Genomic DNA, 18786 nt, shown 5'->3' with positions numbered 1-18786 from the left:
TTCCAGTAGTTCCAAATTTTCGGTATTGTTAATTGATGGCATCTCCATTTCACTAAAAAATTTATCAAAATTGAGCAAAAAAAAGACGAATTTCTCAATTTGATATTAGTCACTCCAACGTACTGTAGCTTTCATCAAAACGCATTGGACGTCCGGAGAGACAACTGGCCGGTCGACTGGAAAGAGGAAATTGAATTTTTTTTCCCTATCTATTTTCCCACATTTTCATGGAAACCTAGATAGAAAATGATTGAATGAAGAGGAGAAAAACACGGGTCTCACCGTAGGGACACTGCGAGGATAGTGAATGGAAGCGGAGATGAAGGCTTTCCCTGGCCATCGATGATGAGAGAGCGATGATCGTACGTAACATTGTTGGCTGCAGAAGCGAATGCGATGAATGATGCAAACAAGAGAGAGAACAGAAGAGGGGTTTTGATGATGGGTATGGAAATGGAACAGGGGTTCACCATTGTGTAGTGTGAAGCTCTCAGAGAGAGAGAGAGAGAGAGCTCTGCTTCAAAGTGAGAATGGTGAGAAGTAGGACTGAAGTGTGTAGCTGTAGATAGATAACATATATATAGACAAGGATAGGATGCGTTGAAGTCAGCATAGATGCAGTAGAGACACAGGCCAGTCCAACCATGTTTGTGGGTTTGAGAGAGAGAGAGGCCACCCTTTTCAGCATAGATACATAATATTGTTTGTGTTTTCTTGTTTTTTGTTTTCGTATTTTTGGAAACAAAAGCGATTGTATGTTTGAAAAACACCCAGCCTTTTCATTTTTGTGCGAAACAGTTTTGGAAACAATGGATATTTGGTTGTATTTCGTAAAAAGTTGGTTGTTTTTTCTAAAAAAATTTCAGATAAACATGTTTTCTGTGCTTTTCAAAAAAAAATGAAAACACAACTAAACAGTTATATGTTTCAAAAAGTTCTTTAAAAGGTTGATTTTGATTTTGATTTTTTTTTTTCCCCCCAAAAATAGTTTCCAAAAACGTAAGTATAGTCAGGTGGGATCAACAATAATGTATTCATTGGAAATTTTGATAACTATATCTGTAGTTGAATGCATCAGCAAATCAATCCACTCTTCATACTCTTTCCTCACATTTTCAATTAAAAGTTCGCTTAAGGGGTCATCTGAGGGGTGGACCTCTCAGTGTAAAATTTTCACAAAATTTTGCTTGCGGTGGCCATCTGAGAGGACATCCGGTGGTGAAAATACAACGGTAATAAATAGTGTTTTGATAAAAGGCACACATCATCCTCAATTTGATGAAAAATTTGAAATGTTCTCAATTTGATATGACTTTAATAAAATCATTGGAGAGAAAAAAAAGTGTATTTTTTCATTAAATTCAAATTTAATGATAGATTTGATTAAATATTGGAGATGGCCTGGGCAGCAATCACTGATTGGAAAGGATCTAATCTACCATTTTTTTCAATTGTTTTGATAATCTATACTTCTTGAGCTGCAAATCTGATCTCATCCACTTGCCCGGAGTTCAGTGGGTATTTGGTAAAAAGTTGAGTTTGTCTCAACAAATTAACTTGCGTTCAATGGGGACCACAAATGAAAAAAAAAAGGGAATAATCACGAAAACTAATGCCAAAATTGCTTTATCATTACATGTTTTATTTATTTGTTAATGATTGAGACCCTTACCTTTACAAGACCTTCACAAATTTAGATTATTTATGATATGGATCCCACACATACATGAGTGGACCCTACACATATATGGAGGGCCAAGATCACTTTGGGGGTGTGGGGATCATTCTCAAAAGGGGTTTTAAACATTTCCCTTTATTTATTTATTCATAGAAATGATACAGACCCCTACAAACATCCCACCTCCACGACCCCACACACACGTGTTAAAGAGATAGAAAAAAAAAGAAAAAAAAATACCCATAACTAATCACAATTATTTGGGGGTCATGGGAGTCCCAAGTATTTTCCTATATATAATGCTGAGATTTTTATAGATGCTTTCTCACTAGCTTCTTACAATATTTTGAATGCATACATTTAATAGAAGAGTGAACCTAAAGTGAGAAAGACTTAGAGAGTTCCGTTACTGCGAATGCAACCCCCATTGCCTGGGGTATACGTGCACACCAGATTGAATGGGGGTACAGCTGCAATAGCCCACAAATTATTATTGTGACAAGTTAAACTTTATCAAAAGGGACTGGATTGTCTCCAGTCGATTATCGGACTAGACCGTCCAATCCAGCCTATTGGCTCACTTTTAGGTTTCATTTTGAGGACATGAACCGTTTATATTTTAGGATTTATCGAGCACATCATTCCTGTAAAAAAATGAACTTGATCAGATAATAGAAACATGTTCGGATCAATGCATTATCCGATTGACTTGATTTTTTGTAGAGAACTCGACGAACTCCAAAATGTGAATCGTTTAGATTATCGAAATGGGACCGAAAAGAAACTAAGTCCTTATAAAAATATACAAGAGTTGATTATTATAGATAGATTGAAAAACTAATACAAAGATAAAAGTAAAGTAAGAAAAGAATTATTTTAAACTCACGAAATCTTTGTTGCAGCGACATCTGATACAGATTTAGGAGGATTATGATCAACAATGGGAAGCAAAAGGCAAGGCAGCGCGGTAGACGAGCCATTCCTGGCATTTTGTATCTTATGTTAATGTGGGAGCTTCAATCCTTGTCAAATTAATTGCGTAAAAATATTAAAGTATAAATCAAAACTTGACTTCTTCAACTCCACTTTCATTTGCTAGTGGGTAGGGAGAAATAAATTAAAGCAACCTGAAGACTTTATTTTTTCATGTTTTAAAATTTTGTTGTCGATGAACCCCCTCAAGGTTGGGTAAATTTTTTTTTGTAAATGGTGGGGTCAAATTGGTAAATTTGAAATACGAGCAGTTATCACAAATTACATGCGTCGATTAAGTTTGGTCACAAAACCATAACAAATCAAATTAAAAATGTCTACATTTACAATTCATTCCAAAACAAATTCTTTATTGCTGAATTTTATGAACTACTTGCTAAGTTATACGGAGTTAGGCTGGCACGCAATTGCTTTGGTGATGATGGTAAAACATTATTTGGTTAAATTAATCAAGAATTGCCTTTCCCTTTTCTACTAGAACCAAGAGAAGTACTTTCAAAATGTTTACACTCAATCACACACAAAAACTATAAATAAAATAGAAAATGTTAAGTAGGTTCTGAACAAGATGGTTTTTCAATTCAAATTCAATAGAAAATGTTAACTACAAATTGTCATGTTTTAGAATATATAAAAAGACACAATTGCCAATGTATTGCCATTTATTTTCTTGAGTATTATCACATCTCTATCAAACAATAGGTGCTCGTGGATTAGGTTGGGTGGTCTCCTATCCATCATCGATTTGAACTTAGTGGCTTGAGAAAAATGCATTCGCATCCGTCTCGGACTGTCGAAATCCCAATTCTTTGGCTGATCGGTTTGAGCCTGTACGATGATGAAAAATTCGTCACACACATATTCCTTTTGATTAAGCTGAAGCCTCCATGAACGATGTCATTTATCCTGCAAAACAACTCTGATGAGCTTATCTGCGAGTGTGTGCTGGAAAACCCTCTGATACTTAAGTCCAAACTCAAGATTAATATAAGAAAAAGCTCTAATGAATCTTGTGAATAGAATTGTGTTACCTTATTTTAAGTTATCTCTGTGCTTTTATAATTTCCACATGGTAGAATCCTAGTAGGATTCTAATTCCCCTTCGTAGAGTCGCACTAGGAATCACATTTTTATAGGATAATGCTTTATCCTTTTTCACCCTTAGGTAGAATCCCAGTAGGATTCTAATTGCTCTTCGTAGAGTCGCACTAGGAATCACATAGGATAATGCTTTATCCTTTTTCACCCTTATCACTAATGTCAAAGTGAATTGACCCAACTTCTTGGCTGGCAACCGGGAAGAACACTAGCTTGGTTGCTTACCACTTGCATAACGAATGTAGCCTTATTAGTTCTAAGAACAAAACGAAACACCACATCGAGCCAACCTAGGTCGGTGTTTTTCTTTTCACGCTGCACTAATCTAGCTCGGCACATTGATGTAACTCAATGCGTTGACTTATCTCGGTACACTGACGTAGATCGATGCACTGACCTGATCGTAGATGATTGCTTGGCCACAATGTCTTCTGTTTTATGTGTTAGTGTCGATAGCACGACAAAAACCCTCAAGTTACCTTTTAGCGCAACCCAAAGGTAGGGCCTGATTTAGCCCAGTCAACACTAAGGCCTCATTTGCCCGGCCCAATCTTCTCAATGCAAATTCCCCTCTCAGGGCCATTTGATTTTGGTAGGTCGAATGAATGCTTGTCTAGCCCTAGTAGGATATGATTAGATTTCTTTTTTGGTTTTTTTCATTGCCAACTTAGTTGGAATAAAAAGTTTGCTACGATGTTTTTTGCACTTAGCTTGTCTTTATTGATGTTTAACTGTAATGCCCTCAAAATAATTACAATAATCCAACTCCGAACACCAGTACAAAGTGATATAAGTACAATAAGAAGCTTCCATTAATCAGAGTTGATATACAAAAGGTGACACATGTGATATACATTCATAAATAGCTCATCCTAAATCTACAGCATGTGTGACGACTAGTGAAAAGTAATGAAAGTTAAACAAATATTTATCTGCCCAGAAAAACTTACATCTTTCCAAGTCCTTGCTTGGTTACAACAAAATGACTCTAACTCAATATAATTAAGCCCTTGGCTATACAAGTAACCACAACCAAAAGAAGCTCTTGCTCTAAATCTCCCCAAACTACTATCTTGGCGGAGGCATATCTTTAACACCTGAAAATGATTTTTCTCAAATAGGGTGAGCCAAAGCCCAGTAGAAACAATCTAGCACAATATATGAATCTTAACAAAAATATAAGTATGATGTGCAGATACAATACCTGTGATTAAACCGTTCATAATTTACAAGATCATAATATACTAAGTTTTATATCTCATTGCAATGTTCATATCCATTTCATTCAACCAACCAATATTGAGAATACAACTCATTGGGTCTCAAATCAATATAGTTATCATACAAACATATTTATTTGCCATTTTACGAAAATTTCGTCCGCGGGATCGACACCCATGTTATAGACACCCCATTTTTGACCGACCTTAAGACTCAGACGTCATCGTTTGAGCGCTCGGTGATTGCGCATGTTGTGCTCGTTTCGAGGTTTCAGAGTTTTGGCTGAGAGCCTTGCCTTCGGGCCTCTGAACTCTTTGTGTTTTGTCTCGGTTTGCAGACCGAACCTTGTTTCTCTTCCCTAGAGGGAGGGAGATGGTCTGTGGACCACCTCTTTGTGGTCGTAGACCGCTTTTCTCGTTTAGAAACTAATTTTCGATTTTCGAAACCTTCAACCGTGCGCCTTGTCTCGGAACTGCTTAACGTCCTCCGTTTGGCTTGGTTTTTGGACCATGCCATGTTGCCTCTGCCTAGAGGGACACTGTGGTCCGGGAGACCACTTTTGTGGTCATAGACCACTTTTGATGCCCGTAGACTAGTTTTCGAGGCTCTCGGCTACGCGCTTTGCCTCCTGAACTTTTGTCTAGCACCATTTTTTGTTTTTTTTTGGTACAAATCTTGTTTTCCTTGTTTGGAAGGTGATACAAGGGTGGGAGACCAGTATTTCCCCTTGGAGACCACTTTTCTTCCCGCCAGCCAGTTTTCTGGTTAGACAACTGGTTTTCTTGGTCTTTGGGCCACCTTTTCTGGTTGGCCACCACACCACCACCTTGCTTTCAGTGTGTAGACCACCTTTGCACAGTGGCCGACCAGTAGAAGTAGCTGGCCGACCACTTAACTAGTCGGCCACTTTCCAGCTCATTCCTGGAGATATTTTCTTCCTGCTGGCACAGTTGGAAGTCACTGAAACCATCCTCCACACACGTGTATGGAGGGATGGCCTTGGACCCTTAGCTTCCTCAAGAAGCTTACACTTTTGTTCTCTATATAAAAAAACCTCCTCCTCCCTCCTCCAGGTTCAGAAAAATTGCCTTAAGAGTTTTAGATACACCCTTGTATCTATCTTGCCCTTTACTTCATTTTTGTGCTTTAAAAGTGTAGTTTTATCATACTTTAACACACAAACGCACACTTAAACACCATCCTTTGGTTGCTGAGGTGTTTAGGAGCTGGTTTTGGTGTTGTTGGATTGGTTTAAGCTTGAAAAACCTGCTGGAGTTGTGGTTTTGAAGGTGGTCTTCAAGGGTGAGCCTTTAACTCCTTAAACCCGCATTCTTGCTTAAGCTTTTAGCCTTACTTTCATATTATTTTAAGCTTAACACTAAACTAAAAAGAGTTTTGATTTTGTATGCTTAAGATCTTTGTTTAAGGTCATTTTGGTGTTGGGGGTTGTTTACCCCCTCTTAGGCCTTGTTTGGCCTTGCTTTTGTGCCTTCTTTTTAAGCCTTCGGGACCACCTTGTTTTGGCCTTCTCACCACTGAAACTCAGAGGAATTTCAGTGGTGGGAAGGGTGTTTTGAGGTCCCAAAAAGGAGAGGGTCATCCCCTCTCCTTGTGTCTTGAATACTTGCTTCATATGCCTCATGTGTGAGCATGTTTGTTAAGCTTATGTTGGCCATATCTTAGCTTGTATTTGAGCTTATTTTAGCATGGCATGCCACTTTTTTTACTTGGTTTTTTCACTCCATGAATGCCTTATACGCTTGTAGTGTAAATCCGATAAACTAGTCTTGTATGCTTCATGAAGTAGCATGTCATTCTAGCTTGATTTGAGTCCATTTCAACATGTTTTTGTTGGTGTTTTACCATGTCATACCTCTGATAGGGTTTGGTTTGGTCACCCTTTGCATGCTCCTTGCACTTATAGTGCAATTCCATGAAATAACATAACATGCATCATGCTTTAACATGTCATTCTAGCATGCTTTAGGCTTAACTTCAAGAAGCTTTTGTCCATGTTTTAGCATGCTCTAGCTCTGATTTGTGTTGTTTTGGTCATGCATGACTTGCTTTGTATAGCCATGGTTCAATTTAGCTTGTTAGCTTTGTGTATCAAGTCCACTAGCATGCATTACTTAGACTATTTGAATGCTTTGGCATCATTTGTTATGTGATTTCAGTCCATGTTTCATGATCATGCACTTGCATTTATCACTCATTCAATGCGTTGGAGGGTTTGTCTTTTATGCCTTAACATGAGCCATTGCGTATGCCTTTATGCTTAAGCTTGCGAGCTCTCATTTCTGTGTTTATTTGGAGTTATTTTGCCATGATATAACTCTGATTTTTGTTGGTTAAGTCATCCCATGCTTGGTCTTGGTAGGTGTAGTGTAATCCTTACTTTTGGCCTTGTATGCATCTTGCCTTATGCCCTTCATGTTAGCTTGTTTTGGCTTCCTTCCATACATGTTTTAGTATCATTTTGACATGTTCTGGGATTGTTTTGGGTTGCCTTTGCCATATGCTTCATGTTTGGTATAGCTATAGTGTAAATGCCTATGCTAGCTTCAAGCCTTGGGCACCATAGCATGCTTCATTTGTGTTGTGTACATGATTTAGCATCACTTAAAATGACATTTCAAAGCATATAGCATTGCCATGTTCCCACTTCATTCACTCTTTAAGTGCTTTAAAGGGTTGTGCATCTGTTGCCTAGCTTATGGGCCAATGTGTATGCCATCTTGCCTAGGTCTTTGAGCCTCCATCTTAGCATGTTTTGGTCTTTGTTTAGACCTAATTAAGCTCTGTCCATGATTGGTTCAATCATTTGTGCCATGTATTGCATGCCATTTGTGTAGTCCCTTTAATGGCTTTGTGCCTTAGGCCCTCTCGCATGCTTTACTTGTATTGTTTGAATGATTGGACATCATTTCACACTTGATTTCAGAGCCTTTAGTGTTGTGACACTTACATATTTATCGCTTCTTCATCATGCTTGAGAGTCGTGTTCTTAGCCCTAGTTGATGGGCCAATACTTGTGCATGTTTGCCTTGCCCTTTTGTGCCTTTATTCTAGCATTACGGCCACTAATTTGGACATGGCTGAGGTCTATCCATTTTGGTTCAAGCCCATTGAGTATTGTGTATGCCATGCAGTTCATCGCATTGAGTATGCCATGTTATTTTCATTGTGTATGCCATGTTGCCCATTACATTGAGTATGCCGTGTTCTTACCATTTGCATCGTGTATGCCATCTTATATAGCATTGAGTATGCCATATTGTTCATTGCATTGAGTATGTTATGTTATTCTTTGCATTGTGTATGCCACATAGTTGCATTGTGTTTTGCATACCTTGCATTCCATGTGTACATGCTTGTGTTGCATTGCATTTTTGCATACTCCATGTTACATAGCATTGTGCATGCCATGTTATGTGTTGCATTGTGTTTGGAGTAGGTGTTAGTCCAAACACGAGAAATGAGGGATGTTTCATGCTTGAAGTGATGAAACGTGCCTTAATTGTCGGTCGCCGATGCTCTTGATCATACATGATAGAGTTATAGGCATTTATGTGTTTATGTGTGCATTCATTTCATATTGAATTGTGCAACTTCGCCTCTCGGCCATCATGCATCGAGATACGTGATTGGTGGCTCGAGGGTCGAGAATTACACTCTCTTGAGCCTATAAAATGATAGGGAGGTTGGTTGTGCACACATATCTTGCAAATACATTGCCATGCCGTCTCTTGCTCTCTGTTACAGAAAATTGGAGTTTGGCAGCAATAACTGGTCGGCCAGCCAGAAAAACTAGCTGGCCGACCATTTTTTCTGGTCTACAACAAAGATAGGCGGTTGGCCACGGCTGATGATACCCCTATGTGGTCGGCCACCCTCCCACAGGTTCCTAAAGTGGAGTTCAAGCCTTCTAGAGCTTGGTGCAAGGTTCTGAGAACAAATGAAAACAGAGGCAAATCGGGGCATCGCATTGGATTTCCGAATGAGGCGACTGGGCATGCATGCACTCTTCTTCCCGAGGACCTCTGTTTATTGCTTTCCTTAGCTAGTTTATGCTTTGGTTTTGTACCTAATTAGTTAATGCGTTTAACTATTCAATTTGTGTTGTAATAGTTAGTTTACTAGGATTAGTTAATTAGCTTTGTTTTGTAATAAGTAGTTTAATTAGCTTAGATTAGCTAGTTAGCTTCTTATTCGGACTCTCCGTCGAGAGGGCCAATTGTTGTAATAAGCGTGCGTGTGTGTGATGCATGTCTTCCAACCCCCATTTCTTTCTCCCTTTTACTTAACCACTTACGATGGTTAGTTTTAGGGCATATTTTATTTAGCATACCTTATGCTTGCATACGTATATCCATTCATCTGTATTACATGCACCGGGCTCGACGCATCATAGTAACTGCATTGTATTTTTAATACATTTGCTTGAATATGTGTTCAACAATATGTTATCAAGTTGCATTTCGCATGACATTTTAGAATAGTCGAGCCTATCTGAGTTACATTTTTGCATGTGTTGCATTAGCCATCTTAACATGAACTAGGATCATGCATGATTTCTAACTAGTTCCTTGTTTTGGCTAGGAGTACACTGTGAGTGTTTATGCTTTAGCATACTGCATGTGTGTTAATGTTGCCATGAAAGCATGCTTGCCATGAGGCTAACTGCTTATTTGATATAACTGCTTGAATGCCTGTGGGTGAAGGTTGGATTGCTTGAATTGGAACAATTCATTGAAATCCGCGATTTAGCCTACTTACGAGTAGTAAGCTTCAAAACTGTTTTCAAACAAATGAACATGCGATGTTTTGTTCCAAATTAGGCGATCTGGTCTATACTTATATGTTGTGCGCATTACGTAGTAAAATTAGCTAATTAACCGGAATAAGAGTACATGTGTTTTCAAAAATAAAATATCATGTTTAGTACAGGCCGATCTTTGATCGGGTGAGTGGGGGTGCTCATTGCATGACCTTCCCATCTCGTACCCAAGTTCCCGAGCCGAGGCAACTTTGGTGATGACGGACACGTGGCCTTAGGCACGAGTCAGGGTTTCCTAAATTCCCCCCAAAATAAAATATTTAGGTGGCGACTCTGTATCTGGCAAAACAGTCCATGTTTGGCACTTCTTTATAAAAATCAATTTTCCAAAACGATTTGCCGGATTTGGATTCTTTGGTGATTTATCGGTCTCACATTGCACTTTGTGAGATTAGATTCAGAACCGTGACATTGAGTCCGAACTGAAGTAGCCTAGAGAACAAACGGAATTCACGCCCTCGCAGTGCGGATATCGGAGAGTTCCCGGGGCGCGTCCACACATGTATACAAGTGGTTTTCGGGACTTTCACCCTAGACACACAGGCCAACTTAATTCATTGGAGTCCATCCCCTTTCTCCTCCCAAACATCATATATATATATAATGTATTAAAACAAAGTCATGTTCAATGACAACCAATAAGAGATTAGTTTCAATTCACCTAATCTTCATGCAATTTCTACAATAATCATAGCTATCCTCCACCGATAGTCTAAAACAGATATTTCTAAACAGATGTACAATCTCCAAGATAGATAAATTATCCAAATTTCTATAGGTAAGAGACAATACACATCCAACTCCACCATATATATAAACATTCATCCAATTTCATATTTTCAATACCAATTTCATTATTTATACAAAATAATTATTTTAAACATTTAGGACAAAACTCCATTCTCTCCCAAATCCAACCCATGAGTCAAAATCAACAAATTTAACACAACACATCCTCATACCCATACCCATAACCATTTTCAATACATTCATTTGGAAACCCCTCTTTTGATTTTAAGCCAAAACCCTAGGTTTGTCTAAAATCTTCCAAATCTCAACATTTCTTACACAACAACAAATAACTAAGTTAAAAATCATAGGAGAGTGTAGAAAGTCCTTACCTCAAGTTTAGAGGACCAAAGGAAGATATGGAGAGACTTCAAAGACACTAAAACCAAGTTCTGATCGGATTAAAATGGAGCTCTTGAGATGCACTACCTTTTTAATAGAGGTACCCAGGTAGAGAACCCAATGGATCTAGATGAAAAAGTAGAGAGAATGTGAGTTCTAGAAAGAGAAACTCAAGATCTAGGGTTTTCAAATTCTTTAGAGAGAGGAAGAGATAAAAAAGTGATGTAAAATGTGGCTGTTTCGAACTGATATACGTATAGTCCGCTCGAGCGCAAGAGTTGATGCTCGAGCGTCAGAGACAATAATCTGTTCCACTAGAGCACATAATGCATACTCCTAGTAGTTTTGCAGACAGCAGACTAACGCTTGAGCACAAGAAGGGCCGCTCAAGCGCAGAAAGATCAGCTTGAGTGTAGAATACACTCTCCCAGTATTTTCGCAGACCTGCAAAAATACTGAGAATTCACAAAGCCTGCTCGAGTGCAAGAAGTGCCGTTTGAGCGGAGGAGCAAAAATCTGGGAAACAAAAGTTTGGAAAACTAAGCAACCAACCTGTCCCAAACGCAACCACAATAACCTAATAGACAAACTCAAGTAAGAACAAGGGGGAAAAGACTTGAACAATATTCAGAAATCATAAAACTTGAGTGTAGAAAACCCAATGGGTCAGGTCAAAATCGGAATCGCTATAACCTTCCCCCCTTAAAGAATTTCATCCTTGTAATTTCAAATTAAGTTTCACAGTTATGATTAAACCAAACACAATAACGATAGTTAATCAATTCTAATACCGTGATCCATTCTTTGGTCATCCAATCCCATCTACACGATAAATGAATTCTCAATACTAAATACATAATTCATATTTCCAAAACATATACAATGTTTATAATAATTTCGTATTTCCAAAAGATAAACAATATATACAATGTAACCATATTCTCAAAACATATACAATGTTTTCATATTTTGTTAACATAACAAGATTTCAATACATGCTCAAACATCAACAAATAGGTCCGGATATTTCTCATGGACTTCCAACTCACGTTCCCAAGTTGCTTCCTCAACCCCGTGATGTTTCCATAACACCTTAACTAAGGGAATTGTCTTTCCTCGCAAGACTTGGTCCCAGGTATCCAAGACTCTCACCAGTCTCTCCTCATATGAGGCATCCTCATTTACCTCTAAGTCTGTGACGACCCTGACCTCCGTACTATTATATTATATTGATTCAATAAGTTTAAATGCATGTTTGTGTGTTTAATTGCGTGATAACATAATAATTTTGTAGTTATCTGTTATTACTTGGAATATTTGTTCACTTATCGACTTAGAATAAAAAATTGAAAGCCTGAATGGCTTCAGAAGCTAAAATTGACTAGCCCTATAGGCTAATTAGAGTATTTAGAATTTTATGGCAACTTTCGTCAAAATTTGATTCGGATCAAAATAATTAGAATAAATTAATTGAACTTAGTTAGAAGTGAGCCTAATTAATTAACCTTAATCAACCTTGATTAGGCTAAGTTAATTACATCATATATAAGCCAACCCATAACTTGAACTCATAGAATATACATACATGAGTTGAGATTTTGAGAGAGAAGAGTAAACTCAACACTTAGAGAGAGAGAGAGAGAGAGAGAGAGAGAGAGAGAGAAGAGAATTGTGAAGGAATTGAAGGAAAATTTAAGAATTGAACCAGAATACACTTGAATTCAAGCCTTAGGTATGATTTTCAACCTTAATCCTTGTAAATAAAACATGTAGGTCATGAATTCAAGAAGTTATGAGTCTATTTGCATGTAAGTAGAAAGAATTGACTTGATTATGGAAGAATTGAGTATAATTGCATACATGCTTGCATAATCCTTCATCTTTGAGTTTAATTTTCTATGAATTCTTACATGCATAGGACTTTTACACATTTATTTAGAGAGTTCTTCATGTTTTTACACTTGTCATGCCATTTGATCAAGTTTTGAAAAGATTTGAAAAGAAATGAGGGCAATACATGTCATGCATGGTTCCAACTTTAAGATTTAAGTTTGATTTTGAGAATTGGGTCCATAATTTTATCAATTGGTTTCAAATTGACTATATTTTCAAGTTCTAGAATGTTTTCCCATGTTTTTGAGCCAAAAAAACAAGTTTTGGACCTTTGAATATCAAATTTGAACTTCAAACTCAATTATGGAAATTCTAGAATTCGACCAATCCGCTTGAGCATAAAAATTGAGCTCCCAGAAGTTTTACAAATTTTTGTAGACCGCTTGAGCGACCAAAGTTGTACTCGAGCAAGGACCCTTTTTACTTAGTCTTTCGCTCGAGCGACCGTCGAGCGTCCAACGAGCGAAAAATTCATGCAACCAGTACTTTTGCAGAGTTTACAGACCGCTCGAGCGACAGAAGTTGTGCTCGAGCGACCACCCTTATTTCTTCTCACTCGCTCGAGCGAGGGAAGTTACGCTTAAGCGAAGACCCTGTTTCTAGCAAATTTTGACTAACTCTTTTAAGTGCATACTTGCATCGTCATGTCATTTTAAGTACTCTTAAGCACCAATTGAGCTCATATAAACATGAAATGAGTTAGAGACACATGAGGAAAATTTAATTAAAGCAGAATGGGTATCGAACGGTACTCCAATTGTATTTTTGTTATGCGTTTTGTATAGGTGGACGTCTGAGGCCTAGTGACAACATAACCTACTCTGAGTAATAACTTCATAAAGATATGTTCAAGTTATGTTACTTTCGAAAATATTATTGGTTATCGAAATTGATATATGAATGATTGAATGATTTATTGAAGTACTACTTATCCTTAATGAATGAAGTTCCATTTGAATTTGTAATTGTGGCATCCTTTAGTGAGACCCTTACCTGGGGAAGATTAATACCATAGCCCATTGACCCTTGCCTGGGGGAGAATAATACCATGGCCTATTGGCCCTCGCCCGGGGGAAACAATACTATGGCCTATTGGATAATTGAGACACAGAGATCTCTGATGTTAGACCTTCATGGTCACATTGAATATTTAACATTGATTGACCCTCGTGGTCCCATTGTTATTACAACATTATTACTCTACTAGATGTGCCACATGATTTGAATGAAATGGTTATTGATGCCAAGGTTGACTAGATATGTGAAAATGACATCTGTAATGATATTGAACTTCATTCATATAACTTCTTTATTCTATTATTACTCATTGGGCATTAGCTCACTATTTATGTATATCTATGTAGGTGAGCAAGTCGGGCATTAAGGATATAGAGTGCCTCAGAGTCACCCAGTGGTCAGCCTTTTGTGGAGCTCCCGAGAAGGAGCTAGCTTGGACTAGTGTGGAGCCAAGCAAAGTCTAAACCCCTCATTGGTTATGAACTCTTAGCTTATGTTCTTGGTATAGAGGTTTTGTGTATGTAAGACTTGACAAGTTTAAGAATGTGGGCTATATGTTGTTTTTAAAAACTTTTGTAACGTATGCACTTACCTATAGAATGGTTGTACAGTGTTAATACGAACTTTTTCCATATGCACAGCTCAATGGACTACTTCTATATTTTAATTTGCTTCCGCAAGCCCCATAATTCATATGAAATTAATTTTGTTAATAGAGGCCGTGGGTAATCTAAGATTACTGACCGGTCATGATGCCAAACCTATAGGGGTAGGTTTGGGTCGTGACAGAGTAGTATCAGAGCATGAGTTGTATCTCACTCACTGGTTCATTAAGCTATAGAGAGTCTAAAAGAGACTTCAGGATTGCATTCATGTGCATTTGAAATTTTGAGTGAGTTGATTTTGTGATTATATATGCAATTGTGTGTATGAATATATATTGTATTTTTCCTAATACAAGTTTCATATAGAAAATGATGAGAATAAGAGGTGATGAGCTAGAGGAAGCAACCTCCTCAAGATTGGATAGAATGGAGTGAATGATGTAGGACAGGTTGAAACCATAAGACAACAACAACAATGGCAACGACAACAACAATAACAACCGCCACCTCCACCCCCAATGCCTATACCACCTCCAACTCCAGGATGTCAGACGAGGGACTGTACTGTTGCTTTGATTAGAGAATTCAAAAAGATGAAACCACCAGTGTTTCATAGCGGAATTGAACCATTGAAGGCCGAATCTTGGGTCTTCGGGATCGAGAAGTTGTTTGAAGTATTACCATGTATCGAAGCTTGGAAGGTACAACTAGTTGCATTCACATTAGAAGATGATGTAAGGCATTGGTGGATGTTGGTTCGAGATGAGAATAAGGATGTTACTTGGGCTCGTTTTCTAGAGATCTTTTATGAGAAATACCTTCTGCAATGTGTACGGGACATAAAAGTATTTGAGTTCATGGAGCTTAAGCAGGGAAACAAATTAGTTGTCTAGTATGAGGCTCAGGTTACAGAGTTCTCGCTTTGCACCCCATATGGTAGATACGGCCTATAAGAAAGCTAGACAATTTGAGAGAGGTTTGTGTGACCCAATCTTAGACAGGATCAATGAACTCAAATTACCGACATATGTGGATGTGCTTGATAGGGTACCACTAGCATAGGGAAATATGGCTAATCATAAATAGAAATTTGAATGGAAGAGCAGAAAACAAAATTTTAATAAGGGTACAACATCAACAAACAAGAAGTTAAAGTCTAGGAATTCCAATAATTCGGGGTCAACCCAAAGTGGCAACTCCATACCTACTTGCACTATTTGTGGAAAGAAGCACCGGAGTGTTTACTATCACACTATGGGGATTTGCTACCAGTGTGGAAAGGTAGGACATATAGCGAAAGATTGTACACAATCACGTCAGGGTGGTAACCGAGGTGCCACAAGCTCAATTGGATCAATTCCCACAACAAAACCAGCTGTAACACCATCTACCACAAGAAATGAACAGAGGCAAGGAAGAGTCTTTGCATTAATTTCGGGGGATACTCAAAATACTGAGCAAGTAGTGTTAGGTACAATCTCCATATATGGTAAACCTGTTTATGCTTTATTTGATTCAAGGTCTACACATTCGTTTGTTTCTATGATTTTTGTTGAAACTTTGAATAGACCTATGGAAACATTGAGTTATATATTATGTGTTGCATCACTTACGGGGGGATCCATGTTATGCTTAACTGTATTTACTGTATGTGAATTATTTCTCGAGAATGCTATTTTGTATGCTGATTTAATACCCTTAGACATGAGACAGTTCGATATTGTTTTGGGTATGGGTTGGCTTGCTAAATATTATGCAACCATTGATTGTGTTTTGAAACGAGTAATATTCCAACCTCCTGGACAAAATGAATTTTATTTTGTGGAAAAAAGGGGTAGTTTCACCACTATACCTTATATCTGCCATGAAAGCCCGAAACTAATGAATAATGGTTGTCGAGGTTATTTGTGTAGTGTAATAACCGAACCAACTATGGACATTACTCTAGACAATATAACAGTGGTGAGAGATTTTCCTGATGTGTTTCCGATGAATTACCTGGCTAACTTGTTGATAAAGAGATTGAATTTACAATTGATGTAATATCGGGCATACAACCAATTTCTAAAACTCCGTACCGTATGTCCACTATTGAAATGAAATAATTGAAAACTTAGTTGCAGGAATTGCTTGATAAGAGATTTATTCGCCTAAGTACTTCACCATGGGGAGCGATGGTTCTTTTTATGAAGAAGAAAGATGGGACCCTTTGACTATGTATTGATTATAGAGAACTCAATAAGGTAATAGTGGATAATAAATACCCATTGCCATGTATTGATGATTTATTTGACCAGTTGTAGGGGGCCCAAGTATTTTCAAAAATTGATTTGAGATCAGACTATCATCAGTTGAAAGTGAGGGATGAAGATATTGAAAAGACTGCTTTCCGAACCAAGTATGGGCATTATGAGCTTTTAGTCATGCCTTTCGGAGTCACTAATGCACCTGTAGCATTTATGGATTTGATGGATAGGATTTTCAAACCTTTCCTAGATGACTTTGTTGTTGTATTCATTGATGACATTTTGATTTATTTGAAAAGTAAAGATGAGCATGAACAACATTTGAAAATGACTGTTCAGACACTTAGGGAAAAGCAACTGTATGGGAAATTAAAGAAGTGTGAGTTTTGGCTTGATGAAATAACATTTTTGGGGCATGTTATTGACAGAAATGGTATCTCAGTTGATCCTTAGAAGATCAAAGCAATTGTTGATTGGCCTATTTCGACTAATGTGATAGAAGTTCGTAATTTTATGGGACTGGCTGGTTATTATCGGAGGTTTGTTAAAGATTTCTCAAAGATTGTAGTGCCATTGACCTAATTGACTCGGAAGGGAGAACCGTTTGAATGGATAGACCAAAGAGAATCAACATTTCAAGAAATAAAGACAAGATTGACCATAGCTCCAATCCTTACTATACCCTCAGGTACGGAAGGATTTATGATTTATAGTGATGCATTGTATAGGGGCTTGGGTTGTGTTTTAATGCAGAATGGCAGGGTGATTGCCTATGCCTTTCGACAGCTTAGACCACATGAGAAAAACTATCCAACACACGACCTAGAACTTGCCGCGATTGTGTTTGCATTGAAAATATGGTGTCACTACCTGTATGGGACCAAATGTGAAGTGTACACCGATCATAAAAGCTTAAAGTACATTTTCACCCAAAAGAAATTGAACATGCGACAAAGACACTGGCATGAACTGATCAAGGACTATGATTTATAGATTCACTACCATCCGGGCAAAGCCAACACTATAGTAGATGCGTTCAGTAGAAAGAATGTCGGGAATCTAGCCTGTTTGCTCACAGATCAAAAAGAATTATTATTAGAGTTTAAACGACTAGAAACTGAAGTGATAGCTTTTGAACAAGATAGCTTGATAGTTACAGTGTCTGCACAACTTACAATTATTGAAGAAATCAAACAAAAGCAAAAGAATGATGAGCTTTTGAAGAAGATTTATGATGAAATTGACACCAAACCTAAACTGGGGTTCACGATTGAAGATTCCGCGTTGAAATTTCAAGGGAGGTCATGTATTCCTAACGATGCAGATTTAAAAAGGAAAATTTTGGAGAAAGTTCACAAGTCCGTGTTTGCCATGCATCCGGTTAACACTAAAATGTACCAAGATTTGAAGTTAGTATATTGGTGGCCCAATATTAAAAGAGAGATTGCCAACTTCAATTCTAAGTGCTTACAATGTCAGCAAGTGAAAGCGGAGCATCAGAAACCGGCAAGCTTGCTTCAGTCTCTCCCTATTCTGGAATGGAAATGAGAACATATCACTATGGACTTCGTTGTTGGCCTACCTCAAACGCCTAGAGGTATGGACTCTATTTGGGTTATAGTTGATAGACTAACTAAGCCTGCTCATTTCCTTGTTGTAAAGACTTCATTTACTGCATTTAGACTTGCTATTATCTACATTGATGAAATTATTCGATTGCATGGGGTTCCAGTGTCGATTGTATCAGATAGGGATCCGAAATTTGTTTCTAGATTTTGGCATAGTCTATAGGATGCAATGGAGATAGAATTGAGGTTTAGTATAGCGTTTTATCCACAGACCGATGGGCAAACCGAGAGGACTATTCAGAGCTTAGAAGACATGTTTCATATGTGTGTTTTAGACTTTCAGGGCAGCTGGGAAACATATTTTCCATTGGTTGAGTTTGCTTATAACAACAGTTTTCACGCTAGCATCGATATGGCACCATATGAGGCACTATATGACAGAAAGTGTAGATCGCCAATTTGTTGGACGGAGGTTGGTGATAGGGCTATTTATGGG

The sequence above is a fragment of the Camellia sinensis genome, chromosome 10 (genome assembly GCF_055761805.1).
Source record: "Camellia sinensis isolate YWXY chromosome 10, ASM5576180v1, whole genome shotgun sequence".
NCBI classification, from domain to species: domain Eukaryota; kingdom Viridiplantae; phylum Streptophyta; class Magnoliopsida; order Ericales; family Theaceae; genus Camellia; species Camellia sinensis.
Note: the sequence above shows the minus strand (reverse complement) of the source record.